The sequence below is a fragment of the Ambystoma mexicanum genome, chromosome 9 (genome assembly GCF_040938575.1).
Source record: "Ambystoma mexicanum isolate Mex_15411 chromosome 9, UKY_AmexF1_1, whole genome shotgun sequence".
Classification (NCBI taxonomy): Eukaryota; Metazoa; Chordata; class Amphibia; order Caudata; family Ambystomatidae; genus Ambystoma; species Ambystoma mexicanum.
This window is the reverse complement of record NC_090931.1, coordinates 1504763556-1504781254: the sequence shown is the minus strand read 5'-3', so window position 1 is coordinate 1504781254 and position 17699 is coordinate 1504763556. Positions and strand designations below refer to the sequence as shown.

Here is a 17699-nt window from a genome sequence, read left to right as displayed (position 1 = left end):
TGTCGACCGTCGAACAGAGCCCCTCGAGGGACATCGACTCGACTAGATGGCACGCAGCGCGCCCTGTCGAAAATAATTACAAAGCAGCTGAAGCTGGAGATAAATATCATAAGATGAGGAATACGTGGGAGGACACAATCGATTCGAAAGATAGGTTTTTCGTACTGAAAATGACGGTCTATAACCACCATCATGCCACCTTCTTGTCAGATTCCTCCTTCAACACCCTTACAGTTCACCGCCAGGTTTTAAAGATGGCTTCCTGAACTGTATCTCGCAATCTGAGCCCATGAACAGATGTCAACTCATTCTACAGTCAGAGGTTAGTAGGATAAATGTGTTAGAAATTCCTTAGATTACCCTCAAGTGCTCTTCTTAGCCTCTACATTTTATGTTCTTTTGGAGTTTGAACTGTTTCCATTTTAGAGTCGATATGTCTGGGTGTGCCGAGGGGTTCTTTATAAGTTGTGTCCATCTACAATTATCAGTACTACATGTCTTTCTAATCCACATTCAGAAAGTTTCAATTTAATTGCCACGTATTTCATGATGTTATTTCTCTTCATTAAGCTCGTATTCTAAGAATTTTTGTCACAGTGTTCTTTTAGCATTTATTTTTGCTCCTGTGATGCCCTGGTTCTAGAACATTATGCCACTTACAGAGCTCCTACTGTGTCTGTGTTATGTCTCACTATTCCTTTGTTGTAGGGGGTTCCGCAAGGATCTTGCGTATTCCCTTGCTTCTATTCTGTTCTTTTTCAAATTAGAACAAGAAGGGATTGTTTTCACCAATTACGCCAATAATACGCAATGTGTTATTCCAATCTCTTGATCACATCGCGAGAATGAAATATATATCAATCAAATATATCAGAAGATTCAAAAGTGGATGGTGGCAAATAGTTCGGCACTTAATAGTGCCAAAACTGAACTTATGATTGTTGGCTCGGACACTAAATTGGAGAAGCTGGGTCCCATGTACAACAATTTTAGCATAGATAAATGCACCATTGATGTAAAGAGTAAGGTGAAGACGCTAGGCATTATATTATATAAGAACCTGAATATGAAGGCTCAGGTGAACAGTTTGGTTTCCTCTTCTTCTTATTCTACCTTTGCCCTCTGAGAAAAACACTGAGGGCCTCATTACAAGTTTGCCAGTCCGGTAGTAATGGTGCCTATGGGGCTCAATGGGAATGGGGAGCATTTCTTTCCGTCGACCGCGAATGCGCAATTACCGGGTCCAGCAAGGCCGTAATGACCCGGTAATTGCCCATTCGTGGGCGCTGGATAAAAAATGATACCGGCGGCAGCCGTGCTGGTTTTGCCGGCACCGCTACCGCCAATATCATAATGAGGCCCTAAGACTTTAGCTAGAGCTATTATCGGTTCCAAATTGGTTTACTGTGGCAGCCTCCTGGTGGGCATCACCATGACAGATTTCCACCGCCTTCAGGTTATCCAGAATGGGGCAGTGAGGGTCTGTGTATGTGTGGTGTTTTGCTGTGTGCAACCCCCATCATGCCAACCTCTTAGAGTCCACATTGTGCAGTGTCTCGTATGCAAACCCCCTCCTATGCTAAACTCCCTATGTATAAGTGTCTCGCTGTATGTGAACCCATGCCATGCCAACCTCCCATTCAGACACAAAGTGTTGAAAATGGCCACAATCGAAAGTATTTGAAAAACTGCCTTTTTTTATTGATCTTGCTCTTTATTCAAACCTCAGCTGTTTTGGGACCATAAACAGGGTTTACAGATCAGAACAGATTCATGATGGTTCAACTCTGTTGCAACTACTTTGAGCCCACCAACTCAGATGGGACCCCCTGCTGTGTTCTCAGGTCTTCAGTGCTCAGCACACTCTGGGCACCCGGAAAGCTTTTTTTCAGAATGGCATTTCTGATGTGTGCACAGCTGTGACCTCCTAGTGAATCTTTTCTCACACTTGTTACAGCGGTATGATGTCCCCCCAGTGTGGATCTTCTGATGGCTGTACAGAACGAGTGAAGAGTTTCCCACACTCCAGTATGGATCCTCTGATGGTGGTGCAGATGGTAACTCTGCATGAAGCTTTAATCACACTCTGTACACTGGTTTGCTCTCTCCCCGTTGTGAATTTTCTGATGGCTTAACAGACTTGAGCTCAGAGTGAAGCTTCTCCCGCACTCCATACACTGTTACAGTCGCTCTCCAGAATGGATCCTCTGATGGGTGTAAAGATGGTAACTCCGAGTGAAGCTTTTCTCACACTCAGTACACTGCTATGGCCGTTCCCCAGTATGGATCTTCTGATGGCTGCATAGATTTGATCTCTGAGTGAAGCTTTTCTCACACTCAGTACACTGGTATGGGAGGTCCCCAGTATGGATCTTCTGACGCTGAGACAGATGAGATTTCATAGTGAAGCTTTTCTAACACCTTGTGCACTGGTACATACACACCTCTGTGTGGGATCTCTGATGTACCTTAAAAGTTTCTTAAAGTGCTTACCTCAATCTGCGCACCCATAGGTCTTCTCCCCTGTATGGACCCTCACATGGCCTCTCCGGTCCGAGTAATGAGGGAACCTTCTACTGCACTCCTTGCATGCATATGGCTTATTTATTTGTATGTATTATACATTTGTAAGGCACTTATACATCAACTAAATTGTGTTTCAAAGCGTGCCCCAGTAAATTGTGCTTCCCCCCCAGAATGGATCCTCTGATGACGACTCAGAGATGAGGAGTGACTGAAGCTTTTATTGCATTCTGTGCATTCATAGGATCTCTCCCGAGTATGGATCTTCTGATGGGAACACAGATGAGATTTCAGAGTGAAGCTTTTCTCACACTCTGTGCACTGGTACACACTCTCTGGTGTACCTTCAGATTTGATATTTTATTAAAGTGCTTACCGCATTCCGTGCACCCATACGGCATCTCCCCTGTATGGACCCTGAGATGATGTCTCAGAGCAGAGGAGTGACAAAACATTTTACTGCACACTGTGCATACATAGGGCTTGTGCCCAGTATGGATCATCTGATGGCGGCTCAGAGTTGAGGAGTGACTGAAGCTTTTATTGCATTCGGTGCACTGGTATGGTCGCTCCCCAGTGTGACCCTTTTGATGGCTCTGCAGATGTGAACTTTGACTGAAGCTTTGCTCACACTCTGTGCACTGGAATGGCCGCTCCCCAGTATGGAGCATCTGATGACGGCTCAGAGATGAGGAGTGCTTGAAGCTTTTATTGCATTCTGTGCACTCGTATGGCCGCTCCCCAGTATGGATCATCTGATGACGGATCAGAGATGTGGAGTGACGGAAGCTTTTATTGCATTCCCTGCACTGGTATGGTTTCTCCCCAGTATGGCCCTTCTGATGGTTGTGACGATGTGAAATTTGACTGAAGCTTTGCTCACACTCCGTGCACTGGTATGGCCGCTCCCCAGTATGGATCATCTGATGACGGGTCAGAGATGAGGAATGACTAAAGCTTTTATTGCATTCTGTGCACTAATATGGTCGCTCCCCAACATGAACCTTCTGATGGCTGTGCACACTCGAGCTACAGGTGAATCTCTTCTCACAGTCACTACATTGGTGCAGTGGCTCCCGAGCATGGATCCTATTATGTTCATAGAGATTTGAGTCCAACATGAAGGTTTTCCCACATTCTGTACACTCATATTGTTTATTTCCCTTGTGGGATCTTTTGTGTATGATTAGATGTGATCGGTTTGCAAACAACTCCCCACAGATGCTGCAGGTAAATGCCTTCTCCTTTGTGTAAACATTCACATGTATCAGAAGTTGGGAGTGATCGATAAAGCTCTGGGCACAGTGTGTGCGTTTTCTTGGTTTCATTTGCAGGCTCTGGGTTTTGGTAATGGCTCCATTTTCTGTAAAAAGAAGCAGAAATACATGCATTATTAATATAGCCTAACATTAATAGACTGAGTCTAGAGCTGTGAATTTAACATATTAGTTTTCCTGCCCCTCTAATCAAAGTTACCAGTGAAAGTCACAATACAGAACACTAAGAACACTAAGAAGAATTTACAAATGTGTAATGTTTTTTTCATTTCATAATATTGTTAAGCTGCTCATATACATATGATCTATACATATATATTACAGGGTGACAGTCGTCTCCAAACAGTTACGTTGAGATCTATGAGCTATTTATTGGATGTGCCAAAATTCCATGGCTAATAACCTTTGACCCATTAGATTTATTATTTGGCCACGGATGCCCAAAACTGGAACATTCTGTGCAAACCCGTTCAATGGTTAAGGGCATATGTCAGCAAAAAAGGGTGTTTTTTCCGCTTTTACATCAGTTTTCCCATAGGAGAAATGCTCAATTTGCAGAGAGCTGCACAGCTTATTCTGCAGGATGGATCTTCAGCAAGTTTCTTTCGAAAGCAGCAGCAAGGTGCGAAAGTACATTCTTTTGTTAGTTTAGAAAACATTAAACACAGTTTTTTCAATTCAGTGAAGAATGGCAACCAAACTATAGCCATATCTTCCATGGTGCATTATGGTTAGGACCTTAGAATGGCCAGAAATGAATCTGCATGGTTTGTGTACATTTTTTCCAAGTTATGAAGGACTGGGACCAACCAGAAAAGGTATCAATCATGGTTGCTGTGGCCAAGTCTGTGCTTCACCAGGTGGGATATCTTTTCTGGTTGGTCCTGGTCCTCCACAAACCTTCCAGTGCAAACCCTTCAGCCGTTTCATGGTGCTTGCTGTGGCCGCTGAGATGTGCTCTTCATCTGGAAGGAGGCAGCACCTCGTAATCTTATTCTAGTGGAAGCTGCAGAGTATTATAGTTGTTCTTTTTGAAACTCAAAAAGGGGCGTCGACAGGACGTGCCAGTAATACTACCCCTAGTGTGACGTCTACAGATTATGTACCAGATAAGCCCAGACAAACATCTATGCATCTTCTACTCCAGGGGAGGAAGGGTGGGTGCATGTGAATATAAGCAGATACAAGCATCAGAAATGTAATTACGGTGAGTAATGTATCTCTTCTGAGGCTTGTAGAATATGCTTAGATCACATGCTATGCATAGATTAGCGAGCAGTGTTTGGAGAAGGTGGTGGGTGTGAGAAGGTACAGCAGAAAATAGATGTTTTAACACCACTTGCCCCACCCGAGAATCTGCTGTAGAGAGAGTGACGATGCAGTAGTGCTGAGTAAAAGTGTGGACAGAGCTCTATGTAGCTGCTTTGCAAATGGCATCTAGCGGGACGTTTGCGATAAATGCCAAGGTAGCTTCTGTAGCAGTGTCTTGCTTGATCGAGAGTAGCAGAGCTGTATGCATCTGACTATCCATCTGGGGATGGCGTTTTGGCAGTCTCCTTCCCTGCCTGGCGCTATGGAGACAAACAGTTGGTCTGTTTTCCTTAGCAGACTGGTCATGTTTACATAGTAAAGGACCACCCTCCTTACATCTAGAGTATGGAGTTTTTTTTCTCAGCTGAGCTTGATGGATTTTGGAAAAAAGCTGGTAGTTTGATGGCCTGATTAACATGGAACTTTGAAATGAACTTAGGTGAAAACCGAGGGTGTGTTCTGCCTAATTTGTCTTTGTGGATAACAAAGTAAGGGTTATGCGCTAACAAAGCTTGCAGTTCACCGACTCTTCTTATGGAGGTGATAGCCACCAGGAAAGGTGTTTAAGGCTGGATGTATGCATAGGCTCAAAGGGGGGTCCTCTGAGCTTTGCAAGTACACCATTGAGGTTCCAAACTGGCGGCGGGTTTGAAATAGGAGGGTGGAGTCCTTTTACTCCCTCTAGGATGGCCTTAATGAGTGGGATTTTCCGCCACGACACCTTACTCTGGGAAGTCGTGTACTTGGATAGAGCTGCTATGTGTACTTTGAGTTAAACACTAGTCCTGAGTCTAGTATGTGAAGCATGTAATGAAGAATGTGTGAAGGTGTACATTTTATTGGGTTGATTTGTTTTGACTGGTACCAAATTACAAATCTCTTCCACTAATTAAAGTAACAGTGTCTAGTGTTTGGTTTACGTGCCTCCTTGAGGATTTCCATACAACTTTGAGGTAGATTTATATGTCCAAACTCTATGACTTCAGGTGTCAAGCTGGCAAGTTCGTAGACTGAGGGTTTATCGTTGTTCCCCCGTGCTGTGTGAGCATGTTGAATGGGCATAGAGCTTGATGGGCTCGCACATTGCCAGTTTGCGCAGATGTGGATACCAGGGTTGTCTCGCCCATATAGGAGCAACTAGGATTAATGTCATCCGTACTTTGTGAATCTTGGGGAGTTAGAGTCGTGTTGGGGAAACCTGGATGCAAAGTCTGAGCATTGTTTGTTTTCTCTTGTTGCAAACAAGTCTAACGGGGGGTAGCTCCATTGTTTGAAAATGTAGTCTATGATATGTTTGTTGAGTTGCCACTTGTGTTCTTCTGGTAGAGGATCTCTGCTCAGCGAGTCCACCAGAGTATTGCGTTCCCCTGGAACATGCAATGTTAGGAACATGCCCCGCTTGAGTGCCCACTTCCATATTTTTTGTGCTAGCCTGGACAAACTTGGAAAATGTGTGCCCCCTGCTGGTTTATATAAAACATTACAGTGGTGTTGTCTGTGAGAATGTGTACCGTTTGATTTGTCAGGTGAGCTTGGAAGGCTTGTAATGCTTTGAGCAAGGCGAGAAGTTCCAGCGGGTTAATGTGGTTCTGTGCTGTGATTTGAGTCCATAGACCATGCGCTGTGAGATGAAGGTAATGGTCCCCTCACCCGGTGAGTGACGCATCTGTTGTGACAAATGCTTGCACAGCCGGGTCGTGGAAGGGTTTTCCCTTCAATAGGTTTTCCTTTGTCCACCAGAGTAAAGCTTGTACTAGGGTTGGCAAAACGACCACTAGATCATCCCACTGACTGCTTGCCTGAGAGACCACTGTTTCACCAACCACTCTTGCATTGGGCACATGCACAATCGTGCGCGTGGGACCAGGTAAATGCATGATGCTATCATCCCGAGCAGGCGCATTGCTTTGCGTACGGTTATCTGGCGATTGGCTAGATACTGAGGTATTTGCAGCAGTATGTTTTGTACTCTTCCTTTTAATGGAAAGACTAGTCTCTCTTCTGTTTATATGACAGCTTCTATGAACGGTTTGGTCTTGTCTGGACTTTTTCTCGTTGATTGAGAAACACAATTGGAAAAGTAGGTTGATCGTTCTTTGGGTATTTTGCTTGCAAATTTGGGAATTCTCCCCTGTGATCAGCCAGTTGTCCAGGTAAGGGTACAATGGGATTCCCTCCATGCGAAGGTATGCCGCCGTGGCCACCACCGGCAGTACCTTTGTGGATACTCTTGGAGCGGATGCTATGCCAAAGGGTAGCACCTTGAATTGGTAGTGCTGGTTAGCTATCTTGAAACGCAAGAATCTTCTGTGCGCTGGGAACATTGAAATATGAAACTATGCATCTTTCATATCCATGGTTACCATGTACTCCCCCGCTTCAGCAGTGGGATTACTTCCTGTAGTGTTGTCATGCACTATTTCTGTGGCTTGACATAGTTGTTTGCAGGGGGCAGATCAAAGACAGGGCGCATTGTGAGGTTGTTTTTGGCACAAGAAGTACATTAAATAAATACCCTTGTTTACCTGGTTCGCCGGGATGACTTCTACAGCGTCCTTTAAGAACAGCGCTGTCACCTCTTCCAGTAGGATGCGTTGTTCTTCCTTGGAGGTGTTCATTTGTTTTGGTGGATGGTTGGTGGGTTGCTATAGCAGTTCTATCCACTTGTCTTAGGTGAATCCCTCCCATACGAGGGTAAAGTATGAAATGCGGCCTCCTACTGGAGTGGCATAGGAGGGAACCTGTAGTGGGTGGTTATTGTTTGGGGGGTGTTGAGCTGCCTCTGGAAAAGGACAATCTACTCCTGCTGCAAGACCTTCGCTGGCCTCTTTGAAAACCGTGCGAGGACTGACCCTGTAATAAGCCCCAGGACGAGCTATGACCTTGGTTGTAACCCGACCCCCGTTGTGTGTTTTGCCCTCTAAAGCAGCAAAAAATTGTAGCCCTCTCTTTGTCCAGAGGGTTTATTAGTAAGTTGTCCTTGTGACGTTAGGGTATCATATTCTTCTTTGGCGCTCTTTAGAGCGTCTTCCACCGCCTTGCGCCTTGCCGAACAACACGTTTGGCTCTATGGGCATATTAAGAATGGAAGCCTGTGTCTCGAGCTTAAACCCTGACTGGCGTAGCCATGCGTGGCGTTTGATTAACGTGCCCTCAGCTATTATTCTCCCCGCACTATCTGCTGCATCTAGGTTGTTCTAAAGGATGCAGTTTGCAACAGCTTTACCTTCTGCAATGGAGAGTGACAGCTGTGTCTTCAGGGGCTCTGGGACTGAAGCTATCTGTTCAGACAACTCATCCCACTTATGACAGTTGCAGCTAGCCAGTAAGGTGGTGTTATTGGCGATTCTCGTACGGTAAGCTGACTAAGAGGCTACTTTCCTACTAAAAGCATAAATCTTCTTACTTTCCTTATCCGGGGGTGCTTCTGAAGAGGCTAGAGGTGTTCCCCCTCTCTTTCCACTAAGGAGTCTGGTTTTAATTGTCCCCTGATGTAAAGGGGGTCTGAGGGAGTTGGCTGGAAGACTTTCTCAATGCACGGGTTAACAGCCAGTGTTAAATTTGGAGTGACTAGAGAGGGTTGAATTCGCCTCTGTATTGATTGGAGTATGAGAATGAATTGGGTAGGAGACTTTATATCTCCCAGTATGTTTTCAACAACGTCCCTGTCTACCTGTGTCTCCTGTGTATCCATCTTAAAATGTTCTGCTGCTTTTATTTATGAGGGTGTAAAAAAAGGGGGGGGGGTATATTCCAGGGACAAAACAAACAAAAACAAAATATGTAAAAGAAATCAGGTCACTTACAAGGCATTAACCTAAGGGGGTAAGTGTTTTTAAACTAAAGTGGAGCACTAATTGAATATACAAAAGTACATTATTAAGCATCACTGGTGGAGTCAAGTAGGGAGAATGGGGGAGGAAGCAGTTGCAAGGTTTAAGCCGAGCGCTGAAGAGATCCACTGTTGGGCTGGCTTTGATTGTGATGGGCAGCAGGCTCCATTGGAGTGGGGTAAGTAGGGAGAAAGAGCAGAATCAAGAGCAGGCACCGAGAGGTTGAGCGCAGACGAGGAACAGAGATGGTGAATAAACAGAGGTACAATGTGACCGATACTGAGGAGTAAGGTCATTGATAGCTTTGCAGACTAGGAGAAGGCACTTGAAAAGAGAGTGGCTGTGCATGGAGAGTCAATCAGCATGTTGTTGGTAGGTAGAAGAGGGGGAGGATGTGGCTAGTTTGCAGAGAGTGCGGGTAGCAAGGTTGAGGACTTTGTTTAGAAGGAGGAAGGCTGCTGTAATGGAGTCTGGTGAGGTCATGGGTTGGTGTGGAATGTGATGGTTGGAGTGTTCTACAGTTGACCGTTGCGCGTGGAGTAAGAGAGAGCGGAGGTGTATGGGGGCCAGCCCGGTGTTTCCCTTCTCATGTCTTGTCATCCGTGTCCCCTACCAACCCTTGTACATCTTGAAGGAGTACAGGACCAGGACAATAAAGCATTGTGTAACTTACCTTGGTGTCCAGGATCCGTCTTCCCTACACTGGCGACGACGATGGGAAGGTAGGGGGGACTGTGCCTTCACCATCGGCACTGCTGGGGGGGGTGCAGCACTTGAGGAACACCGCCGCGATGGATGTCCCCCACACCCAGGCGAGCTGCATGTTGAGTTTGCCTACCAAGCAGCGTTACCTTGGCAGAGTGCGCTGCTCCTGCGGTTCTCCCGACAAAGTCGATGTCGGGAGTAGCTCTCTCAGTGTTGTCCGCAGTTGGTGCCTGTGGAGGCCGTGCAAAGAAGTTCCCGCTGTATTGGTGGCGTCATTGTGGAGTGACCTGGCAGTGAACTCGTTCCCTCCTGTAGTTAACGAGCAGAGTAGTGCCCGACAACGCAGGGCTGGGGAGAGGATTCATTTTTCTCCTGCGTTGTCTCTGGGCGGAGAAGTGCCCGGGAACATGCTATAGCCGGTTGAGCTGGGACCTGTGACACTACAGGGGACATCGCCCCGACTTTTGTGGATGCCCGCGGTCCTCCTGCGGCATTGCGTGATGGGCCGCAACCTGTGTTTGGCTCCCGTCGAGAGGAGCTTCGGTGCGGGTTCACATGGAGCCCCCATGGTGGCAGGGACGGCGGCCCAAGAAGTAACGGTGACGTCACAGCAGTGCAGCCGTCCCTGGCCAGTCACTTGGGCAGTGGACGTTGGCGTCCCTATGGGTTGTGCCGCGCGCACCCTGGGTCATAAGTAAACATTAACGCATCGATGAGAGGGTGTGTTGTGGAGTTCTTGCAGGAGCATCAGGAGAGCTTGTTGGGTTTTGGAGAATAGACTGGCCGTGGTGGAGGGACAGTCAGAAGCCAGTTGAACCCCAGTTGTTGCATTTCCGCATGTTGGTTCAAATTCTGGAAAAAGAGGAAAAGGACTTCCATGACCCAGCTGGTCGTGAGCCTGGTTAAGGGGTCATTCTTTCAAGTTAGTGTTTTGGGCCAGAGTGCATGCGTATATGTGTGGTTGTGCATAGGTCGTCGCCCATGTTAATGGGATAAGGACAAAGGTATCCCATATTTTGCCCCCGGGTGTAGTATTAGCGGTGGCGTAATCCAAGGCTGTTGTCAGTTGCCTGTGGCGTGTGTCGTTGTGGCCTTGCATTAAAGTTAGTTCCCTGGTGAGGGCTCATGTAATATTTATTTTTTTGGCCCCTTTTCATCTTGTCTCCCATGGACATGGGGGGAGGTGGGGCGAGGAACTACTCCATTCTGCGCACATTGTACTATGTTCGTGTTGTTCCACCGAGGGGGACTGAACGGTGTTTCCAACTATTAGTGTTCCTTCAGGGGTCTCATGCGGATCTACTCAGACCATGTAGTATTCTGGAATCATAATGACATCATACAGCATACCATTCAAGAACTAACACTATCGTCCTGGATGTGGACAGTTGTCCAATGAATTTTCGATCTGACTTATGGTGTGACTGGATGGCATCCAGTTTTCCCATGCACCTGTATATTTTTTTTGTGTTGTCTTGATGTAACGCTATTGCGTGTCATGCCATTTATGGTTTGAGGTTGTGTGGTATGTAGCGTGACGGTGTATGTGTGCGTCTACAGCATGTAGTTGGCGGTACGTGCGGGGCGTTCAGTATTTCAGTTTTTCCTGTCGTTTGGTCTGTGTGCTGGGGTAGGTCACTATGCCTAAGGGAGTAATTCATTTTTTTCTGTTCGTTTCATAGTGCTTGGTCTGAGTGCCAGGGTAGGTCACTATGCCTAAGGAGTATTTCAATCTTGCTTGTTGTTTCATAGTGCCTGGCCATGGTGCTGGGGTTGGTCGCTATACCCAAGGGAGTATTTTGGCTTTGCCTATTGTTTAATTGTGGCTTTGCCTGTTGTTTCATTGAGCATGGTCATGGTGCCGGGGTAGGTTGCTATGGGGAATTGATTTATTTTAGTTTTTATATGATTTCTAAGTACTGCACGTCAGGTTTTCTTTTCTGGTGATTTCTAGAGGTGGTGTAGTTTGGGTGAGAGAAAATGGCCTATTAGCACGTGGTAGAGGAGTAGGATTATGGTTCGGTTGTATGTGCTCCGGTGTGGCAGGCTGGAGGCCTGGGGTGGCAGCCCGGGCGAGAGGTGTTTTGTTGTGCACTGGTGGGCAGGTTAGCATTGCGGTTGGTGGTAATGCGAGTAGAGGAGTAGGATTATGGTTCGGTATGTCGTCCCTGCTAGTTGTTGTGCTTGCTGTGGGGCATTGGGTGGCCGGTCGGGCCCAGTGTTCGGTTGTATGTGCTCCGGTGTGGCAAGCTGGAGGCCTGGGGTGGCAGCCCGGGCGCGAGGGGTTTTGTGGTACACTGGTGGGCAGGTTAGCATTTGCTGTTGGTGGCAACGCGATGTTGGTCATGTTGGTCCTTGTGGGTTCCGGGATTGGGGTTCTGGGACCTAGTTGGTCTAGGCTTTTGTTCGTTGTGGGTTTTGGTCTGGTGGGTCATTGGCATTTTCTATATGGTCTGGTTGGTCTGTGAATGGTTCCTTATGTGTTTCTGGTTGCCAGAGTTTCTGGGCATAGGCAGCTGCTGTGTGCGGGATTTCTGGTGCCGTGTGTGTGCTTTGTGTGATTGGGGTTTGGTGCTGGTCATGGTTCCATTTTCATTCTGTTGGGTTTTCCCTAGGGAGGGAGAGGTGTTGTAATGTAGCTTGGAGTGTGGGGAGGTCATGCGTTGGTGCAGAATGTGATGGTTGGAGTGTTCTACAGTTGACCATTGGGCTTGGAGTGAGAGAAAACTGAGGTGTATGGGTGTGGGGGCAAGCCCGGTGTTTTCCTTCTTATGTCTTGTCACCCGTGTCCCCTACCATCCCTTGTACATCTTGAAGGAGTACAGGACCATGACAATAAAGCATTGTGTAACTTACCTTGGTGTCCAGGATCTGTCTTTCCTACAAAGGCCAAGGCGTAGGCTCGAGCAGTATTACAGTTTGATGAGCACAAAAGTGGAGATTATAGTTTTTTGTACGCATTTTGCGAATGTTGAGGAAGTTAATACTAGCAGCAGAAGCAGGTGTAATGATGCATTGTTGCAGTGTTTGTTGGGTAGTTTGCTGCCCGCCCTTTGTTCTAAGGAGAATGAATGAAACCGGTTGGCCATTCAGGCTAGAAGAGCATGGTCAGTTACCAGTTTAAATCTTCGGCTGCAAAGATAGTATTGCACGCTGTAAACTGCCCATTTTATGACGAGAGCTTCCAGCTTGAGTACGGGATAGTTCATCTAACTGGGATGACGTTTGCGGCTAGACCTGCTACAGATGTCACAGGCCTCATCATCATGTGGGTGCTTGTGGTAGATGCTATGGTCATGGCGGCATTCCTGCTCAAATATTTTCTTAGAAACTGCGGGCACAGTCTGAAAAGAGTTATCTCCTACTGCCCCTTCCTGGCTAGCCACAGAGGCACAGAGACAGAGCAGCTGCAAATAAAATGAGCCACATAGACCTGACAAATCTGGAAGCCAACAATTGTCTGCTCTCTCTGAGGGTCCACACTGCATTGGCAGAAGAAAAAATCTGAAAGCTAAACCATTATCTGTAGAGTGTAGTTTGGTAGCACTGGGTGTGTCACAATGGCTGGGCTGTGCACACGCTCTTAAAGGAGCACAATAATGCAAGCAGACTGTGATTTGAAACATCTTTAAGAATGGGTTTCTGTGGATTCCAAGTCTGCAGGGGTATATTCTGAAGTATGTGCATCTATAAAATACCCATACTGGGGATGCTTATAATTAGCTGGGAATGCGACAAGGGAGAAGAATGAGCATGATGGCGTGTATCCATAACATTGTGATGCAGATCAATCAGCCTGGTGCCAAGGAGGCTTTCTGGGGACAAAGCAAAGGCAAAACATTTGAAGAGGTGCATTACAGCAGCAGGACTGCTCCACCCAAAGGCTATAGGCAGAGCCCAGGTGCCTCACTGCAGTGTGATTTGTCCAATTAAGGAATTCGAGACAGCGCTCATGTGCATTACTGAAACCGGATTGGTTCAATCGAGAGACTCTAGGCAGAGCAGAGATATATCACTGAAGCGGGATTGGCCCAATGGGGGGAGGCCGTCGGCAGAGATCCGAAGTGTATCACTGCAGCGGATTAGTCTGCATGGAGACAGGTGTAAATGGTTTACCCTCATATGGCGTGGAAAATGCATTTGAAATTGCTATGATAGGCTATATAGATATTTTCCATTACACTCCCTTTATAGAAAACTGAGCACGAGTGTGTTGTCTCTTGGAAGACATTTAATTTCTGGGCTATACAGAGCATGCACGCATACATGCATGCATACACATCATCAGCCTGTACCGATACTGATAGGTGCCCTGGACACCATTGTGCCCCACCCATGGATTCTTCCAGAGATCAAAAAGCATAGCATATGCTAACCCTCCCTTGTTTGTCAGAGGGTACATCGACTTGAACTAATAACTCCCCACCGCACTCTTGTTTGCGGACCCAGAGTGAAGAGGCTGTTCAGGGACATTTCTTCCTCATTATGTGGGACAGGAGGCCACTGCACTGTAAGTCACTGCTCACTGACCTTATAGTAATAAAGAGCTTCCAATTATGTACATTTAAACGATCTGTGTTGATTTGATCAATCAAGATCTTCATCCTTTTGGCAATGTTAGCAGATAACTTTCTTTAATTGAATTTTTTGAATGGGTTGTCTGTCCTACTATTAATTAATTTGCTTAACAGTTTTTGAACTTCTATGTTGTTAATTTGTAAGACATGAACGGCGACAGACCTTTGTAAAACTTTCCTTACTACCAGAACATGTTTGCATCTGCTCTGTGCAACATAGCACAAAAGAGGTCTATATTTCTCTAGTGCGCGCTATAGAAATTTTCACACTCACTCACACATTTGTGTTTTGCAAATACTTATTTTTCTGCATGCTGCTTACATGATACCTTTTAATAAAAATAATGCACTTGTTCTTTAATTAGCTAATGCAAACACTTGACATGTTAGGGCTCGCAAAATCTGCTAGACCACTCACATTGTCGAGGAGATTTTATGAATGGCCAGCCCTATTTGCATGGCTCCGACTTTGCTGGCAAGTATGGGAGTGTGTGAAACCTTTACATTTACTGAAAACTAACTTTGCAGTAAATAGCATGGCTGGCTTTTGGGTGGCACCATTGCATGAAGAGTGCTTATGGTGACAAGCACCATTCTACATAAAGTACTGGTAAATATTTTGCACCAGCTATGAAGTGAATGTATGGTGACATGCACCATTTTACACAAAGCACTGTTAAGTATTTGGTCACCTGTCGCCATGGGGAGAGTGCATTTCTCTTAGTTCGTCATACCAAATAAGGAACTAGCCTTGCATGTCTAGTGGGATTTACAAGGTCCCGGAAAGGATCATATCTCCACAACAAGGAGGCAGGTGCACTGGCTGCCAGTTAAAGAAAGGATCATCTTCAAATCTCTCTCACTCACGTATAAATGCCTCCATGATCTAGCACCCCCCTACCTGGCCATACAATTACAGAAACTCTCCTCTCTAAGGCCTACTAGGGTGGCCTACACCAACCTGATCTCCACTCCCAAAAGTAGGAAAGTGCAGGCAGGTGGCACTAGCTTCCCCTCCATGGCCGCCTCACTCTGGAATGCCCTTCCTGCGCACCTTAGGATGATTGACTCCCATTTGGCATTCCGCAAAGCCATCAAAACTAGGCTATTTGTCTGAATTGTCAATCCCGTGTTCCCTGTGATCATTTGTTCTCTGTAACATGCCTGTAACCAAGACTGGTTTACTGTAATAACAATTAAGCTTCCTTACATTTTCATGCAAAGCGCCTCGATGCCTGTGGGCTGTAGTGCGCTCTACAAATACAAATAAATAAATGAGTGCTAAAAGTGCATCCCCTGACAAGTAATAAGTGCTCATATGCCAACAACCGATATAATGATTTCTCATTAGCCAACACCTGACCATTAGTAATGGTGCACCCCAGGCAAATAATTAGTGCTCAAAGGCCAGTACAAATGTCGCATTACATAGTTGGCCCTGCCTTTGTTGTGTAATGAAACAGTGGAGAGGGGCATGTGGGCAACCTTTTGCCTGGGGTAACACTATCAAGTTGCTGGCTATTGGCAGGCATAATAGTCACTTGCCCCGGGACGAATGCAATTTGTTAACAAGCACACAGCACACCATTTACTCACCAAACATGATTTAGCACTCATTAATAACTGGGAATGAGTGCACATTTTGTGGCCTTTCCTCCTGTAGGTCAAGCAAGTTGCAATGCAACCATTTGAAAAAAATGTATTACTGTACTTTGTTTTACCTGCAGTCGAGTTTCCAATCCTGCTTCCTTCACAATTCTGATAATTTATGGTAGATTTCTCATCTTCTTCCAGGTTCCCCCACTTCTTAATGTCTTGAACTTCTCTCTCAGAAACTGCTTTCCCTTCTTCAGTCCTCATGGGGTCCTCTGAATGCTGACAATCTTCGCTAGAGAGAGATTCTCTAACCTCAACCTTCACCAAATCATTGGCTACCCGACAATTCCTTAAAGAAACCACTTCCCCTTCATCACCCGTCTTATTACCAGAATGTGGACAGTCACTGGAAGGTGGACCATCTTCTACTTCAACCTTCGCTCACTCTGTGGAGTCCTTACAATCCTGGACAATAGGTTAATCTACTTTCATCGTCACCGGGATAATGGAGTAAGGATAATCACTGGAAGGTGTACCCTCTTCTACTTCAACCTTCTCCCACTGTCAAGCTGATTGGCCCGAGAGGACCGCGTACCTGTAGTCTTGGTGGTTGGTCTCGCAGAGGTCGCCAGTCTGGAGTCCAGGAACTGATGAGATAGCGGCACGAGGAATCAGCCTCTCCACCACCCAAATGAGGAACTGGGTGAAGGATGGACCAACCCCCAATGTCACAAAGGCACTCTCCCAGGTAAGCGTGACAAGAGGATGTAGGCTCAGATGGAGGGAACCATAGTCCAGGTAGAGCTTGTTGTCCAGACCATGAATCTTCCAAGAACCTCAGTGCAGCGACAGTTGATAGATAGACCAGTGTAGCAGAAAGGTATTCGTAGTAGGCAAAGGAGCTTGGCTGGTGCAGATAGTTCCAATGGTACACAGGATGAGATTCGGAGTCAGGCAAGACAGGAAAGAGTGAGGACAGTTGGAACTAGTAGTCTGGCCAATTAGAGAACTGTAGGAACGTGCCCAAGATGGAACAGGGGGAATGCAGGCTAGTGTGGGATAAGTCCCCTCTACACAATGATGACTCAGGACAGAACTCCGGAATGGGCTGAGGGAAGACTGACCCAGGGCAAAACCTAGGTAGTAGCTGGAGGCTGGCTGGCCCAGGGCCGAACCCAGGTGAGGATTGAAGGCAGGCAGGCCCAGGACAGGACCCGGATAAGAACTGGAGTCAGGCTGGCCCAGGGCAGGCCACAGGTAAGGACTGGAGGCAGGCAGGCCCAGGACAGGCCACAGGTAAGGCTGGAGGCAGGCAGGCCCAGGACAGGCCACAGGTAAGGCTGGAGGCAGGCAGGCCCAGGACAGGCCACAGGTAAGGCTGGAGGCAAGCAGGTAGGCCCAGGACAGGCCACAGGTAAGGCTGGAGGCAGGTAGGCCCAGGACAGGCCACAGGTAAGGCTGGAGGCAGGTAGGCCCAGGACAGGCCACAGGTAAGGCTGGGCAGGAACAACGAGGAAAGCGAAGCAAACCGCGTTGAGACGCGGGCAGCTTTGACTAGCGGCCTCTTTTATGGGCCGCCGGCGCCCGAGAGGCCTGGAACGCAAACCGTTCCGTTTCCGGGCGCCGGCGAACCCAGAACGAGGCTTGGAAGGCAAGCCCCCACGGCGCATGCGCGGAACCGAGAGAGAGGACCTCCGCGCATGCGCCGAAGGCCGCCGGCTCTGTAATCCGTTGCTCCCCTCCCGGCGAGTCCCCAGACGCGAACGCGCGGGTAGACTCGCCAGGAGGAAATGGGAGCGGCAGACCCCAGTCTCCCGCGTGACATGACACTATGCCCCCTCCCAGGAAGACCCGGGGCCCCAGGCTTCCAGGGAAAC

General features: G+C 47.1%; 1 pseudogene; it reads right to left on the bottom strand.

The window, feature by feature from the left end:
- Positions 1 to 2643: 2643 nt before the first annotated feature.
- LOC138487535 (zinc finger protein 883-like) lies at positions 2644 to 16086 on the bottom strand (annotated as a pseudogene).
- Positions 16087 to 17699: the final 1613 nt, after the last annotated feature.